The 12,253-nt window shown below is 40.5% G+C and overlaps 2 gene segments (V, D, J or C); both read right to left on the bottom strand.

The window, feature by feature from the left end:
- LOC111171129 (immunoglobulin heavy constant epsilon-like) overlaps positions 1 to 12,253 on the bottom strand; it is a 112,984-nt gene that overhangs the window by 69,157 nt on the left and 31,574 nt on the right.
- LOC111171330 (immunoglobulin heavy constant gamma 2-like) overlaps positions 1 to 12,253 on the bottom strand; it is an 83,652-nt gene that overhangs the window by 19,324 nt on the left and 52,075 nt on the right.

Raw genomic sequence — 12,253 nt, forward strand, 5'->3', positions numbered from 1 at the left:
CACCACAGAAGACTACAGACACAGATAAGTACATGACAAGATGCTCCATATCACATGTCATTAGAGACTGCAAATTTAAACAGCAGTGACATACCACTACACATCTTTAAAATGGTGAAAATCTGGAAACAAGGAACAAACATCCTGACAATTCCAAACGTTGGAGAGGAGGTGGAGCCGCGGGAACTCTCACCCACGCTTGGTGGAGCGCAACATTCCAAACGCTGGAGAGGAGGTGGAGCCGCGGGAACTCTCACCCACTCTTGGTGGAGCGCAACATTCCAAAGGCTGGAGAGGAGGTGGAGCCGCGGGAACTCTCACCCACTCTTGGTGGGAGTGCAACATTCCAAACGCTGGAGAGGAGGTGGAGCCGCGGGAACTCTCACCCACTCCTGGTGGAGCGCAACATTCCAAACGCTGGAGAGGAGGTGGAGCCACGGGAACTCTCACCCACTCTTGGTGGAGTGCAACATGGCGCAGCCAGTTTGGAAGCCAGTTTGGCAGTTTCTTAAAAATCTACACATAATCTTACCATACAAACCAACAACTGCACTGCTAGATATTTATCCAAATGAGCTGAAAACTTATGTCCTCCTCAAAACCTGCACACAGATGTTTATAGTTGATAAATGTTTATAGATGCTGTATTCATAATTGCCCAAACTTGGAAGCAACCAAGATGTCCCTCAGTAGGTGAGTTGGATTAATAGTGTGGTACATCCAGACAATGGGATAGTATTTTGCAATAAAGAGAAATGAGCTATCTGTTTCTGTTGAATCGATCCTTTCATCATTGTATAATGTCCTTCCTAGTCTCTGTGACTGTTTTTGACTTTAAAGTCTGTTTTGTCTAAATGTGCCCGTCCCAGCTTTCTTTTGTTTACCATTTTCACGGAATACTGTTTTCCATCCCTTCACTTTCAGCCCATGTGTGTGTTTAAATCTAAAGTGAATCTCTTGTGGACAGCACATAGTTGGGTCTTGTTTTTCCTCCATTCAGCCACCCTATATCTTTTGACTGGATAATTTAACCATTTACTTTTAAAGTAATTATTGGTAGGGAAATGCCTACTATCACCATTTTGTTAATAGTTTTCTCTCTGCCTTGTAGTTATTTTGTTCCTCTTTTTCTTTCTTGTTCCCTTACTTTGTGTTTCATTGATTTTTTTTTTTTTTGGGCTGCATCACACTGCATGCAGGATCTTAGTTCCCTGACCAGGGATTGAACCTGCGCCCCCTGCACTGGAAGCAGGGAGTCTTAACCACTGGACTGCCAGGGAAGTCCCTGTGTTTCATTGATTTTTTTTTTGTGGTGATATTCTTTGATTCCTTTGCTGTTCAATGGGTATAAAGTTTCAGAAATGCAAAATGAGTTAAGTTCTAGGATCTGCTATATGATATAGTACCTGAGGTAACAACACTGCACTGTGCACCTCAACATTTTTAGAGAGAAGATCTCATGTTAAGTGTTCTACACACACACACACACACACACACACATACACACACACCTCCAAAACAATAAACCCAAAGGCACAAGGAAACTTTTAGAGGTAATGGATATGTCTGTTACCTTGATTGTAGTGATGGTTTCATAGATGTATGCATGTGTCCAAACTCATGTATACATTAAACACATGCAGGTATTTTATATATCAATTATACCTCCATAAAGCTGTTAAAAAAGAAGTTAATAAAAAATAAATAAGCTATCAAGCAACAAAAACACATGGAGGAATCTTAAATGCATATTGCTAAGTAAAAGAAGCCAATTGGAGAAGGCTACATGCTGTGTGATTCCAACTATATGATTTTCAGAAAGGCACCTCTATACAGACAGAAAAAAGATCATTGGTAGCCAGGGACTTGCAGGGGAGGGGTGAGGAATGAATAGGTGAAGTACAGGGGATCATCAGGGCAGTAAAATTATACTGTATGATGCTGAATTTGTGGCTACATGGTCTGCAGCTTAAACAGCATATCTGACCAAGGCAGTTCCATGGACAGTAGCCTGGGGGCCTCTGGATGCAAATGACATTGTGCATTTGTCAAAACTCATAGAGTTGTACACATAAAGTAACTACTGTAACACCATAATGTTAACTATAGACTTCAGTTAATAATATATTAATATTGGTTCATCATTTATAACAAATAGAGCACACTGATTCAACATATTAATAATAGGTGAGACTGTGGGTGTATGTGGGGTGCACTGGAGTATAGGGAACTCTCTGTATTTCCTGCTCAATTTATCTGTTAACCTAAAACTATTCTAAAAGAACAAAGTCTGTTTTTTTAAAAATATCATTATGCTGTGCAGAAAAACAAAAGCAGAACCATGGACAGTAGCGTAAACAGAGGGCTGGACCAAGTCAACACCACGGACAGCAGCCTCGAAGGCCTGGGTACAAACATGGCACAGCCATCGTCTGATGTGGAAAATGCAGCATCGTGCACAGCAAAGTAGCCTTATGTAAGGTAGTTTCAGATTAAGAAAGCATTCTGGACCATCGTCCCATGACCTCATGTGTCTTAGGGCGTAAACCATGTCCATTTTTGTAACCTGATGGCCCAAGTTCTTGGAGTCATGCATGCATGGACCATGAGAAGAACAGATTGATCCTGAGTAGGGTAGGCAGAATTCTAAGATGTTCCTTATTTTGATGTGAAATTTGTATCTATATATAAATATATTAATATAAATATATTTAAATTAAAGTATAGTTGATTCTCCCAAGTTCAGTTAACATTCTTATTACTAACGCTTTGAATTCTTTGGTACATTGTTTATTTGTTTCATTAGCTGTTTTTTCAGGGGTTTTCTCTTGCTCTTTCAATTGAGACCAGTTACTCTGTCTTTTAATTTTGCTTAACTTCCTCTGTATCTATGAGATTAGGTGAAGCAGTCACCTATCCTGGTCTGGAAGGGGTGTCCTTGTGTGGGAGTGTCCCTATGCGGTCTGTGTGTGCCCAGTGCCTTTGGTGGGAGAGCTGGCTCTGATGTGAGCACCGGTCATGTCTGCCCCCAGGGTGTGCTGGCAGCTACCACCTTGGTAGGAGGTGAGGCTGGAGATGGAGGGGCTGGAGTCCAAGCCACGTGTGAGCCAGAGCTTCTCCTTTGTTCAGGGGTCATCAGCCCCCTACTGGGGAAGGGTCAGGTCTCAAGTTTCTGGGGCAGAAGCCCTGAGGGTTGGGTCTGATCTGGTTCTGGTCCCTCTAAAGGCGCACTCTCCCCCCTCCCAGCAATGGCACCTTCACCTCGAGGAGAGCAGAGCTGGAACAAGAGGGGCCAGAGTGGGTGCCCGTTGTGGGCCAGGGTGCGCGCTGGGACAGCCCTTGCACCCCAGCAGACCCGACACAGCTCCCAGTCCACCACCTCCACAAATGCGGGCAGTGGCCGCTCTCAGCCCCTTCAGATGTGGAGCCGGCCCCGTCCCCCCAACACCACACCCTCCTTGGCAACAGCAGCCTTCGCCCTAGTGGGGAGCAGCGCCAAAGCAAGAGAGGCTGGAGCATGTGCCCAGTGCGGGCGGGGCCTGCAGTGGGGCTGTCGCTGGAAACTGGCCAGAGCCCTGGATGTTTCCAGTCTCCTCCCTCCACCTTGTTCCCAGGAGTAAGCAGGTGTGTGCGTGCTCTGCATGAGCAGAGTCTAGGCTTCTTACAGCCCTCCTCTTAGTCCCACTGGTTTTCAAACCAGCTAAGGGGACTCATATTCCTGGTGGTGGACCCCAGGGTTGGGGAGCCCAACACGTGGGTTGAAGTGCTCACTCCCCAGGGAGGGTCTCCAAGACTGTACAAGCCTCTACCTCTTCTGTGTCCCTCCTAAGAAGTGGTTCCTGACCCAGTCGCTCCTCTTCCTTTCCTACCTGACTCCGTGTGGACCTTTCTTGCAGCCTTGGTTATACATCCTGCCAGCCTCCAGTGAGTCTTCAGTGAGAACTGCTCTACACGTACATGTGACTTTGATGTGCTCGTGGTGGGAGGGGAGCTTAGGGTCCTCCTACCCCACCATCTCCATCTCCTCCTCCCTTAACCAATTCTTTTCTTTTTCCCACCCTCCCACTCCCCTACCATCTGACATAAGATGTGTTAGTGGTGATTTACTGTATCACAGTGTATAAGATGCAGGATACCCAAAGTTGAGTGTTATTCATCAAGAAGAGAAATGAACATCCCCCAAAGATATTTAAACTGATATGTTGGACTTCATCTCCTCTTTCTGGAGGCATGTTTTAAGTTGAATGCGAGATAATTTCACTGGATTAGGTGGAAGATAATATTGCTTTTTCTTTTTCTAATTTGGAAACTAAAATTGGTCCAAAGTGGTTGACAAGGAGTGGTTTGTGGTGGTTTTGGTCTGTGTCAAGTTTCTAAGCTCTAACTGGATTTCTTAGACTTCCCTTCCCTGTGTGTCCCCCTAGATTAGGGTTGGTCTTAAAAAGTTTACAGTTTTTGGAAAGCAAGCATGAAGCAGCAGTCCTGGAAGGCTGGTGCAGAGCCCCAGTGCTGCCAAGGCCCATGCGTCTTGTCACTGACCTGCACACTCACTTTGTTAGTGTGGAGAAGCTGCTTCGGCAGCCCCTGCAGATACCCTTCAGGTTGTCTGAGTCCTGGGCCAGGCAGAAGTGCAGCTCCATCCTGAGGGTCACAGGTGTGAGAGACACAGGCTCCAGATTTTCCTGAAGGGTTTCAGTTTCTTTATGGGTTAGTTTTCTCTTGCTTTCCTCTACTTAAAATTAAAAAAAAAAAAACTGTCGTAAAATACGCATAGCAAAATTTACCATGTTAAACCCTATGTACAGTTCAACGTGTACAATGATTCAACCATCACCATCATCCATCCCCATCACTCTTTTCATCTTGTAAAACCAAAATTCTATACCCATTCAACAATAATCCCCTATTCTCCCCCCACCTCCCACCTGGTAACCACCGTTCCACTTTCTCTTTCTGTGAATTAGACAACTCTAAGTACCTAAATATAAGTGGAATCATACAGTATTTATCTTTTTGTGACTAATATTTCACTTAGCATAATGTCATCAAGGTTCATCCAAGTTGTAACGTATGTCACAATTTCTTTTCTTTTTAAGGGGGATAATATTCTATTGTATGTATATACCACATTTTGCTTATCCATTCATCCATCCATGGACATTTAAGTTGCTTCCACATTTTAGCTATTGTGAATAATGTTGCTGTGAACATGGGTATAAAAGTATCTCTTCAAGACCCTGCTTTCAATTCTTTTGGGTATATACCCAGAAGTGAAATTGCTGGATCATATGTAGTTCTTTTTTAAATTTTTTGAGGAACTTCCAAGCTGTTTTGCACAGCAGCTATGCCATTTTACATTCTCACCAACAGTGCACAAGGGTTCCAGTTTCTCCATATCCTTGCCAACATTTGTTATTTTCTGTTTTTTAAAAAATCATAGCTATTCTAATGTGTGTGTGAGGTGGTATCACATTGTTGTTTGGATTTGCATTTCTCTAATGATTTGTGATACTGAGCACCTTTCCATGTGCTTGTTGGCCATTTATATATTTCCTTTGGAGAAATGTTAATTCAAGTTCTTTGCCCATTTTTGCATCAGGTTAGTTATTTCTTTGTTGTTGAATTTTAGGAGTTCTCTGTATATTCTGGGTATTAATTCCTTATCAGGAATTTGCAAATGTTTTCTCCCATTCTATGGGCTGCCTTTTTATTCTGTGGATAGTGTCCTTTTTTATTTTAACATCTTTATTGGAGTATAATTGCTTTACAATTTTGTGTTAGTTTCTGCTTTATAAAAAAGTGAATCAGCTATATGTATACATATGGGGATAGTGTCTTTTGATGCATGAAATTTAAAAATTTTCATGAAGTCTAATTTGTCTCTTCTTTTGTTGCCTATACTTTTTTTTTTTTTTTTTTTTGGTACGCGGGCCTCTCACTGCTGTGGTCTCTCTTGTTGCAGAGCACAGGCTCCGGACGCGCAGGCTCAGTGGCCATGGCTCACGGGCCCAGCTGCTCCGCGGCATGTGGGATCCTCCTGGACCGGGGCACGAACCTGTGTCCCCTGCATCAGCAGGCGGACTCTCAACGACTGCGCCACCAGGGAAGCCCTGTTGCCTATACTTTTGGTGTCATATCCAAGAAATCACTGTCAATTTTAATGTTGTGAAGCTTTTGCCCTATGTTTTCCTCTAAGAGTTTTATAGTTTAAAGTCCTACATTTACGTCTGATCCATTTTCAGTTAGTTTTTGTACACAGTATTAGACAAGGGTCCAACTTCATTCTCTTGCATGTGAATATCCAGTTTCCCAGTACCATTTGTTGAAAAGATTGTCTTTTCCCAATTGTATGCTCTTGGCACCCTTGTCAACAATCATTAGATCATATATGTGAGGGTATATTTCTGGACCATATTTTAGTCCATTGGGCTATGTCTGTCTTTATGCCAGTACCAAACTGGTTTGATTACTGTAGCTTTGTAGTAAGTTTTGAAATTAGGAAGTGTGAGTCCTAAAACTTTGTCCTTATTTTTCATGATCATTCTCACCATTTGGGGGTCCTTTGAGATTCTGTATAGATTTTAGGATGGGTTTAAAAAATTTTTCTGAAAAAAATGTAATTGGGATATTTTAAAACAACTTTATTGGAGTATAATAGCTTTACAATGGTGTGTTAGTTTCTGCTTTATAACAAAGTGAATCAGCTATACATATACATATATCCCAATATCTCCACCCTCTTGGTCTCCCTCTCACCCCTCCCTATCCCACCCCTCTAGGTGGTCACAGAGCACCCAGCTGATCTCCCTGTGCCATGCAGCTGCTTCCCACTAGCTATCTCTTTTACATTTGGTAGTATATATAAGTCCATGCCATTTTCTCACTTCATCCCAGTGTACCCTTCCCCCTCCCCGTGTCCTCAAGTCCATTCTCTACATCTGTGTCTCTATTCCTGTCCTGCCCCTAGGTTCTTCAAATTTTTTTTTTTAAGATTCCATATATATGTGTTAGCATACAGTATTTGTTTTTCTCTTTCTGATTTACTTCACTCTGTATGACAGTCTCTAGGTCCATCCACCTCACTACAAATAACTCAATTTTATTTCTTTTTATGGCTGAGTAATATTCCATTGTATATATGTGCCACATCTTCTTTATCCACTCATCTGTCAATGGACACTTAGGTTGCTTCCATGTCCTGGCTATTGTAAATAGTGCTGACATGAACATTGTGGTACATGACTCTTTTTGAGTTATGGTTTTCTCAGGGTATATGCCCAGTAGTGCGATTGCTGGGTCATATGGTAGTTCTATTTGTAGTTTTTTAAGGAACCTCCAAACTGTTCTCCATAGTGGCTGTACCAATTTACATTCCAACCAACAGTGCAAGAAGGTTCCCTTTTCTCCATACCCTCTCCAGCATTTATTGTTTGCAGATTTTTAGAGGATGGCCATTTCTGATTGGTGTGAGGTGATACCTCATTGTAGTTTTGATTTACATTTCTCTAATGATTAGTGATGCTGAGCATATTTTCACGTGTTTGTCAGCAATCTGTATATCTTCTTAGGAGAAATGTCTATTTAGGTCTTCTGCCCATTTTTGGATTGGGTTGTTTGTTTTTTTGATATTGAGCTGCATGAGCTGCTTGTATATTTTAGAGATTAATCCTTTGTCAGTTGCTTCATTTGCAAATATTTTCTCTCATTCTGAAGGTTGTCTTTTCATCTTGTTTTTGGGTTCCTTTGCTGTGCAAAAGCTTTTAAGTTTCATTAGGTCCCATTTTTTTATTTTTGTTTTTATTTCCATTTCTTTGGGAGGTGGGTCAAAAAGGATCTTGCTGTGATTTATGCCATAGAGTGTTCTGCCTATGTTTTCCTCTAAGAATTTCATGGTGTCTGGCCTTACATTTAGGTCTTTAATCCACTTTGAGTTTATTTTTGTGTATGGTGTTAGGGAGTGTTCTAATTTCATTCTTTTACATGTAGCTGTCCAGTTTTCCCAGCACCATTTATTGAAGAGGCTTTCTTTTCTCCACTGTATATTCTTGCCTCCTTTATCAAAGATAAGGTGACCATATATGCGTGGGTTTATCTCTGGGATTTCTATCCTGTTCCATTCATCTATATTTCTGTTTCTGTGCCAGTACTATACTGTCTTGATTAATGTAGCTTTGTAGTATAGTCTGAAGTCAGGGAGCCTGATTCCTCCAACTCCATTTTTCTTTCTCAAGATTGCTTTGGCTATTCGGGGTCTTCTGTGTTTCCATACAAATTGTGAAATTTTTTGTTCTAGTGCTGTGAAAAATGCCAGTGGTAGTTTGACAGGGATTGCATTGAATCTGTAGATTGCTTTGGATAGTAGAGTCATTTTTACAATGTTGATTCTTCCAATCCAAGAACATGGTATATCTCTCCATCTGTTTGTATCATCTTTAATTTCTTTCATCAGTGTCTTATAATTTTCTGCATACAGGTCTTTTGTCTCCTTAGGTAGGTTTATTCCTAGATATTTTATTCTTTTTGTTGCAATGGTAAATGGGAGTGTTTTCTTAATTTCAGTTTCAGATTTTTCATCATTACTCTATAGGGATGCAAGAGATTTCTGTGCATTAATTTTGTACCCTGCTACTTTACCAAATTCATTGATTAGCTCTTGTAGTTTTCTGGTAGCATCTTTAGGATTCTCTATGTATAGTATCATGTCATCTGCAAACAGTGACAGCTTTACTTCTTTTCCGATTTGGATTCCTTTTATTTCTTTTTCTTCTCTGATTGCTCTGGCTAAAACTTCCAAAACTATGTTGAATAATAGTGGTGAGAGTGGGAAACCTTGTCTTGCTCCTGATCTTAGTGGAAATGGTATCAGTTTTTCACCATTGAGGATGATGTTGGGTGTGGGTGTGTCATATATGGCCTTTATTATGTTGAGGAAAGTTCCCTCTATGCCTACTTTCTGGAGGGTTTTTATTATAAATCGGTGTTGAATTTTGTCGAAAGTTTTCTCTGCATCTATTGAGATGATCATATGGGTTTTCTCCTTCAATTTGTCAATATGGTGTATCACGTTGATTGATTTGCGTATATTGGAGAATCCTTGCATTCCTGGGATAAACCCCACTTGATCATAGTGTATGATCCTTTTAATGTGCTGTTGGATTCTGTTTGCTAGTATTTTGTTGAGGATTTTTGCATCTCTGTTCATCAGTGATATTGGCCTGTAGTTTTCTTTCTTTGTGACATCTTTGTCTGGTTTTGGTATCAGAGTGATGGTGGCCTCGTAGAATGAGTTAGGGAGTGTTCCTCTCTCTGCTATATTTTGGAAGAGTTTGAGAAGGATAGGTGTTAGCTCTTCTCTAAATGTTTGATAGAATTAACCTGTGAAGCCATCTGGTCCTGGGCTTTTGTTTGTTGGAAGGTTTTTAATCACAGTCTCAATTTCAATGCTTGCGATTGGTCTGTTTATATTTTCTGTTTCTTCCTGGTTCAGTCTAGCAAGGTTGTGCTTTTCTAAGAATTTGTCCATTTCTTCCAGGTTGTCCATTTTATTGGCATACAGTTGCTTGTAGTAATCTCTCCTGATCCTTTGTATTTCTGCAGTGTCAGTTGTTACTTCTCCTTTTTCATTTCTAATTCTATTGATTTGAGTCTTCTCCCTTTTTTTCTTGATAAGTCTGGCTAATGGTTTATCAACTTTGTTTATCTTCTCCAAGTACCAGCTTTTAGTTTTACTGATCTTTGCTATTGTTTCCTTCATTTCTTTTTCATTTATTTCTGATCTGATCTTTATGATTTCTTTCCTTCTGCTAACTTTGGGGTTTTTTTGTTCTTCTTTCTCTAATTGCTTTAGCTGTAAGGTTAGGTTGTTTATTTGAGATATTTCTTGTTTCTTAAGGTAGGGGTGTATTGCTAGAGCTTCCCTCTTAGAACTGCTTTTGCTGCATCCCATTGGTTTTGGGTCATCCTGTTTTAATTGTCATTTGTTTCTAGGTATTTTTTGATTTCCTCTTTGATTTCTTCAGTGATCTCTTGGTTATTAAGTAGTGTGTTGTTTAGCCTCCATGTGTTTGTATTTCTTAGAGATTTTTCCTGTAATTGATATCTAGTCTCATAGCGTTGTGGTCAGAAAAGATACTTGATATGATTTCAATTTTCCTAAATTTACCAAGGCTTGATTTGTGACCCAGCATATGATCTATCCCAGAGAATGTTCCATGAGCACTTGAGAAAAATGTGTATTCTGTTGTTTTTGGATGGAATGTCCTATAAATACCAATTAAGTCCATCTTGTTTAATGTATCATTTAAAGCTTGTGTTTCCTTATTTATTTTCATTCTGGATGATCTGTCCATTGGTGAAAGTGGGGTGTTAAAGTCCCCTACTATGAATCTGTTACTGTCGATATCCCCTTTTATGGCTGCTAGCATTTGCCTATGTATTGAGGTGCTCCTATGTTGGGTGCATAAATATTTACAATTGTTATATCTTCTTCTTGGATCGATCCCTTGATCATTATGTAGTGTCCTTCTTTGTCTCTTCTAATAGTCTTTGTTTTAAAGTCTACCTTGTCTGATATGAGAATTGCTACTCCAGCTTTCTTTCGATTTCCATGTGCATGGAATATCTTTTTCCATTCCCTCACTTTCAGTCTGTATGTGTCCCTAGGTCTGAAGTGGGTCTCTTGTAGACAGCATATATACAGGTTTTGTTTTTGTATCCATTCAGCCAATCTATGTCTTTTGGTTGAAGCATTTAAAACATTTACATTTAAGGTAATTATTGATATGTATGTTCCTATTACCATTTTCTTAATTGTTTTGGGTTTATCATTTTCGGTCTTTTCCTTCTCTTGTGTTTCCTGCCTAGAGAAGTTCCTTTAGCATTTGTTGTAAAGCTGCTTTGGTGGTGCTGAATTCTCTTAGCTTTTGCTTGTCTGTAAAGGTTTTACTTTCTCCATCAAATCTGAATGAGATCCTTGCTGGGTAGAGTAATCTTGGTTGTAGGTTTTCCTCCTTCATCACTTTAAATATGTTCTGCCACTCCCTTCTGGCTTGCAGAGTTTCTGCTGAAAGATCAGTTGTTAACCGTATGGGGATTCCCTTATGTGTTATTTGTTGTTTTTCCTTTGCTGCTTTTAATATTTGTTCTTTGTCTTTAATTTTTGATAGTTTGATTAATATGTGTCTTGGCATATTTCTCCTTGGATTTATCCTGTATGGGACTCTCTCTGTGCTTCCTGGGCTTGATTGACTATTTCCTTTCCCATATTAGGGAAGTTTTCAACTATAATCTCTTCAAATATTTTCTCAGTCCCTTTCTTTTTCTTTTCTTCTTCTGGGACCCCTATAATTCGAATGTTGTTGCATTTAATGTTGTCCCAGAAGTCTCTGTGACTGTCCTCAATTCTTTTCAATCTTTTTCCTTTATACTGCTCTGCAGTTGTTATTTCCACTATTTTATCTTCCAGGTCACTTATCGGTTCTTCTGCTGCAGTTATTTTGCTATTGTTCCCTTTTAGAGAATTTTAAATTTCATTTATTGTGTCGTTCATCACTGTTTATTTGCTCTTTAGTTCTTCTAGGTCCTTGTTAAATGTTTCTTGCATTTTCTCTATTCTATTTCCAAGATTTTGGATCATCTTTACTATCATTATTCTGAATTCTTTTTCAGGTAGACTGCCTATTTCCTCTTCATTTGTTAGGTCTGGTGGGTTTTTATCTCACTCCTTCATCTGATGTGTGTTTCTCTGTCTTCTCATTTTGGTTAACTTACTGTGTTTGGGGTCTCCTTTTTGCAGGGTGCAGGTTCGTAGTTCCCATTATTTTTGGTGTCTGTCCCCAGTGGCTAAGGTTAGTTCAGTGGGTTGTGTAGGCTTCCTGGTGGAGGGGACTAGTGCCTGTGTTCTGGTGAATGAGGCTGGATCTTGTCTTTCTGGTGGGCAGGTCCACGTCTGGTGGTGTGTTTTGGGGTGTCTGTGGACTTCTTATGATTTTAGGCAGCCTCTGTGCTAATGGATGGGGTTGTGTTCCTGTGTTGCTAGTTGTTTGGCGTAGAGTGTCCAGCACTGTAGCTTGCTGGTCGTTGAGTGGAGCTGGGTCTTGGCATTGAGATGGAGATCTCTGGGAGATTTTCACCCTTTGATATTATGTGGAGCTGGGAGGTCTCTTGTGGACCAGTGTCCTGAAGTTGGCTCTCCCACCTCAGAGGCACAGCACTGACTCCTGGTTGGAGCACCAAGAGCCTGTCCTCCACACGG

This window comes from Delphinapterus leucas, chromosome 2, assembly GCF_059928025.1.
Source record: "Delphinapterus leucas isolate spDelLeu-1000000601 "Yukka" chromosome 2, BTC_Dleu_Yukka2, whole genome shotgun sequence".
NCBI classification, from domain to species: Eukaryota; Metazoa; Chordata; class Mammalia; order Artiodactyla; family Monodontidae; genus Delphinapterus; species Delphinapterus leucas.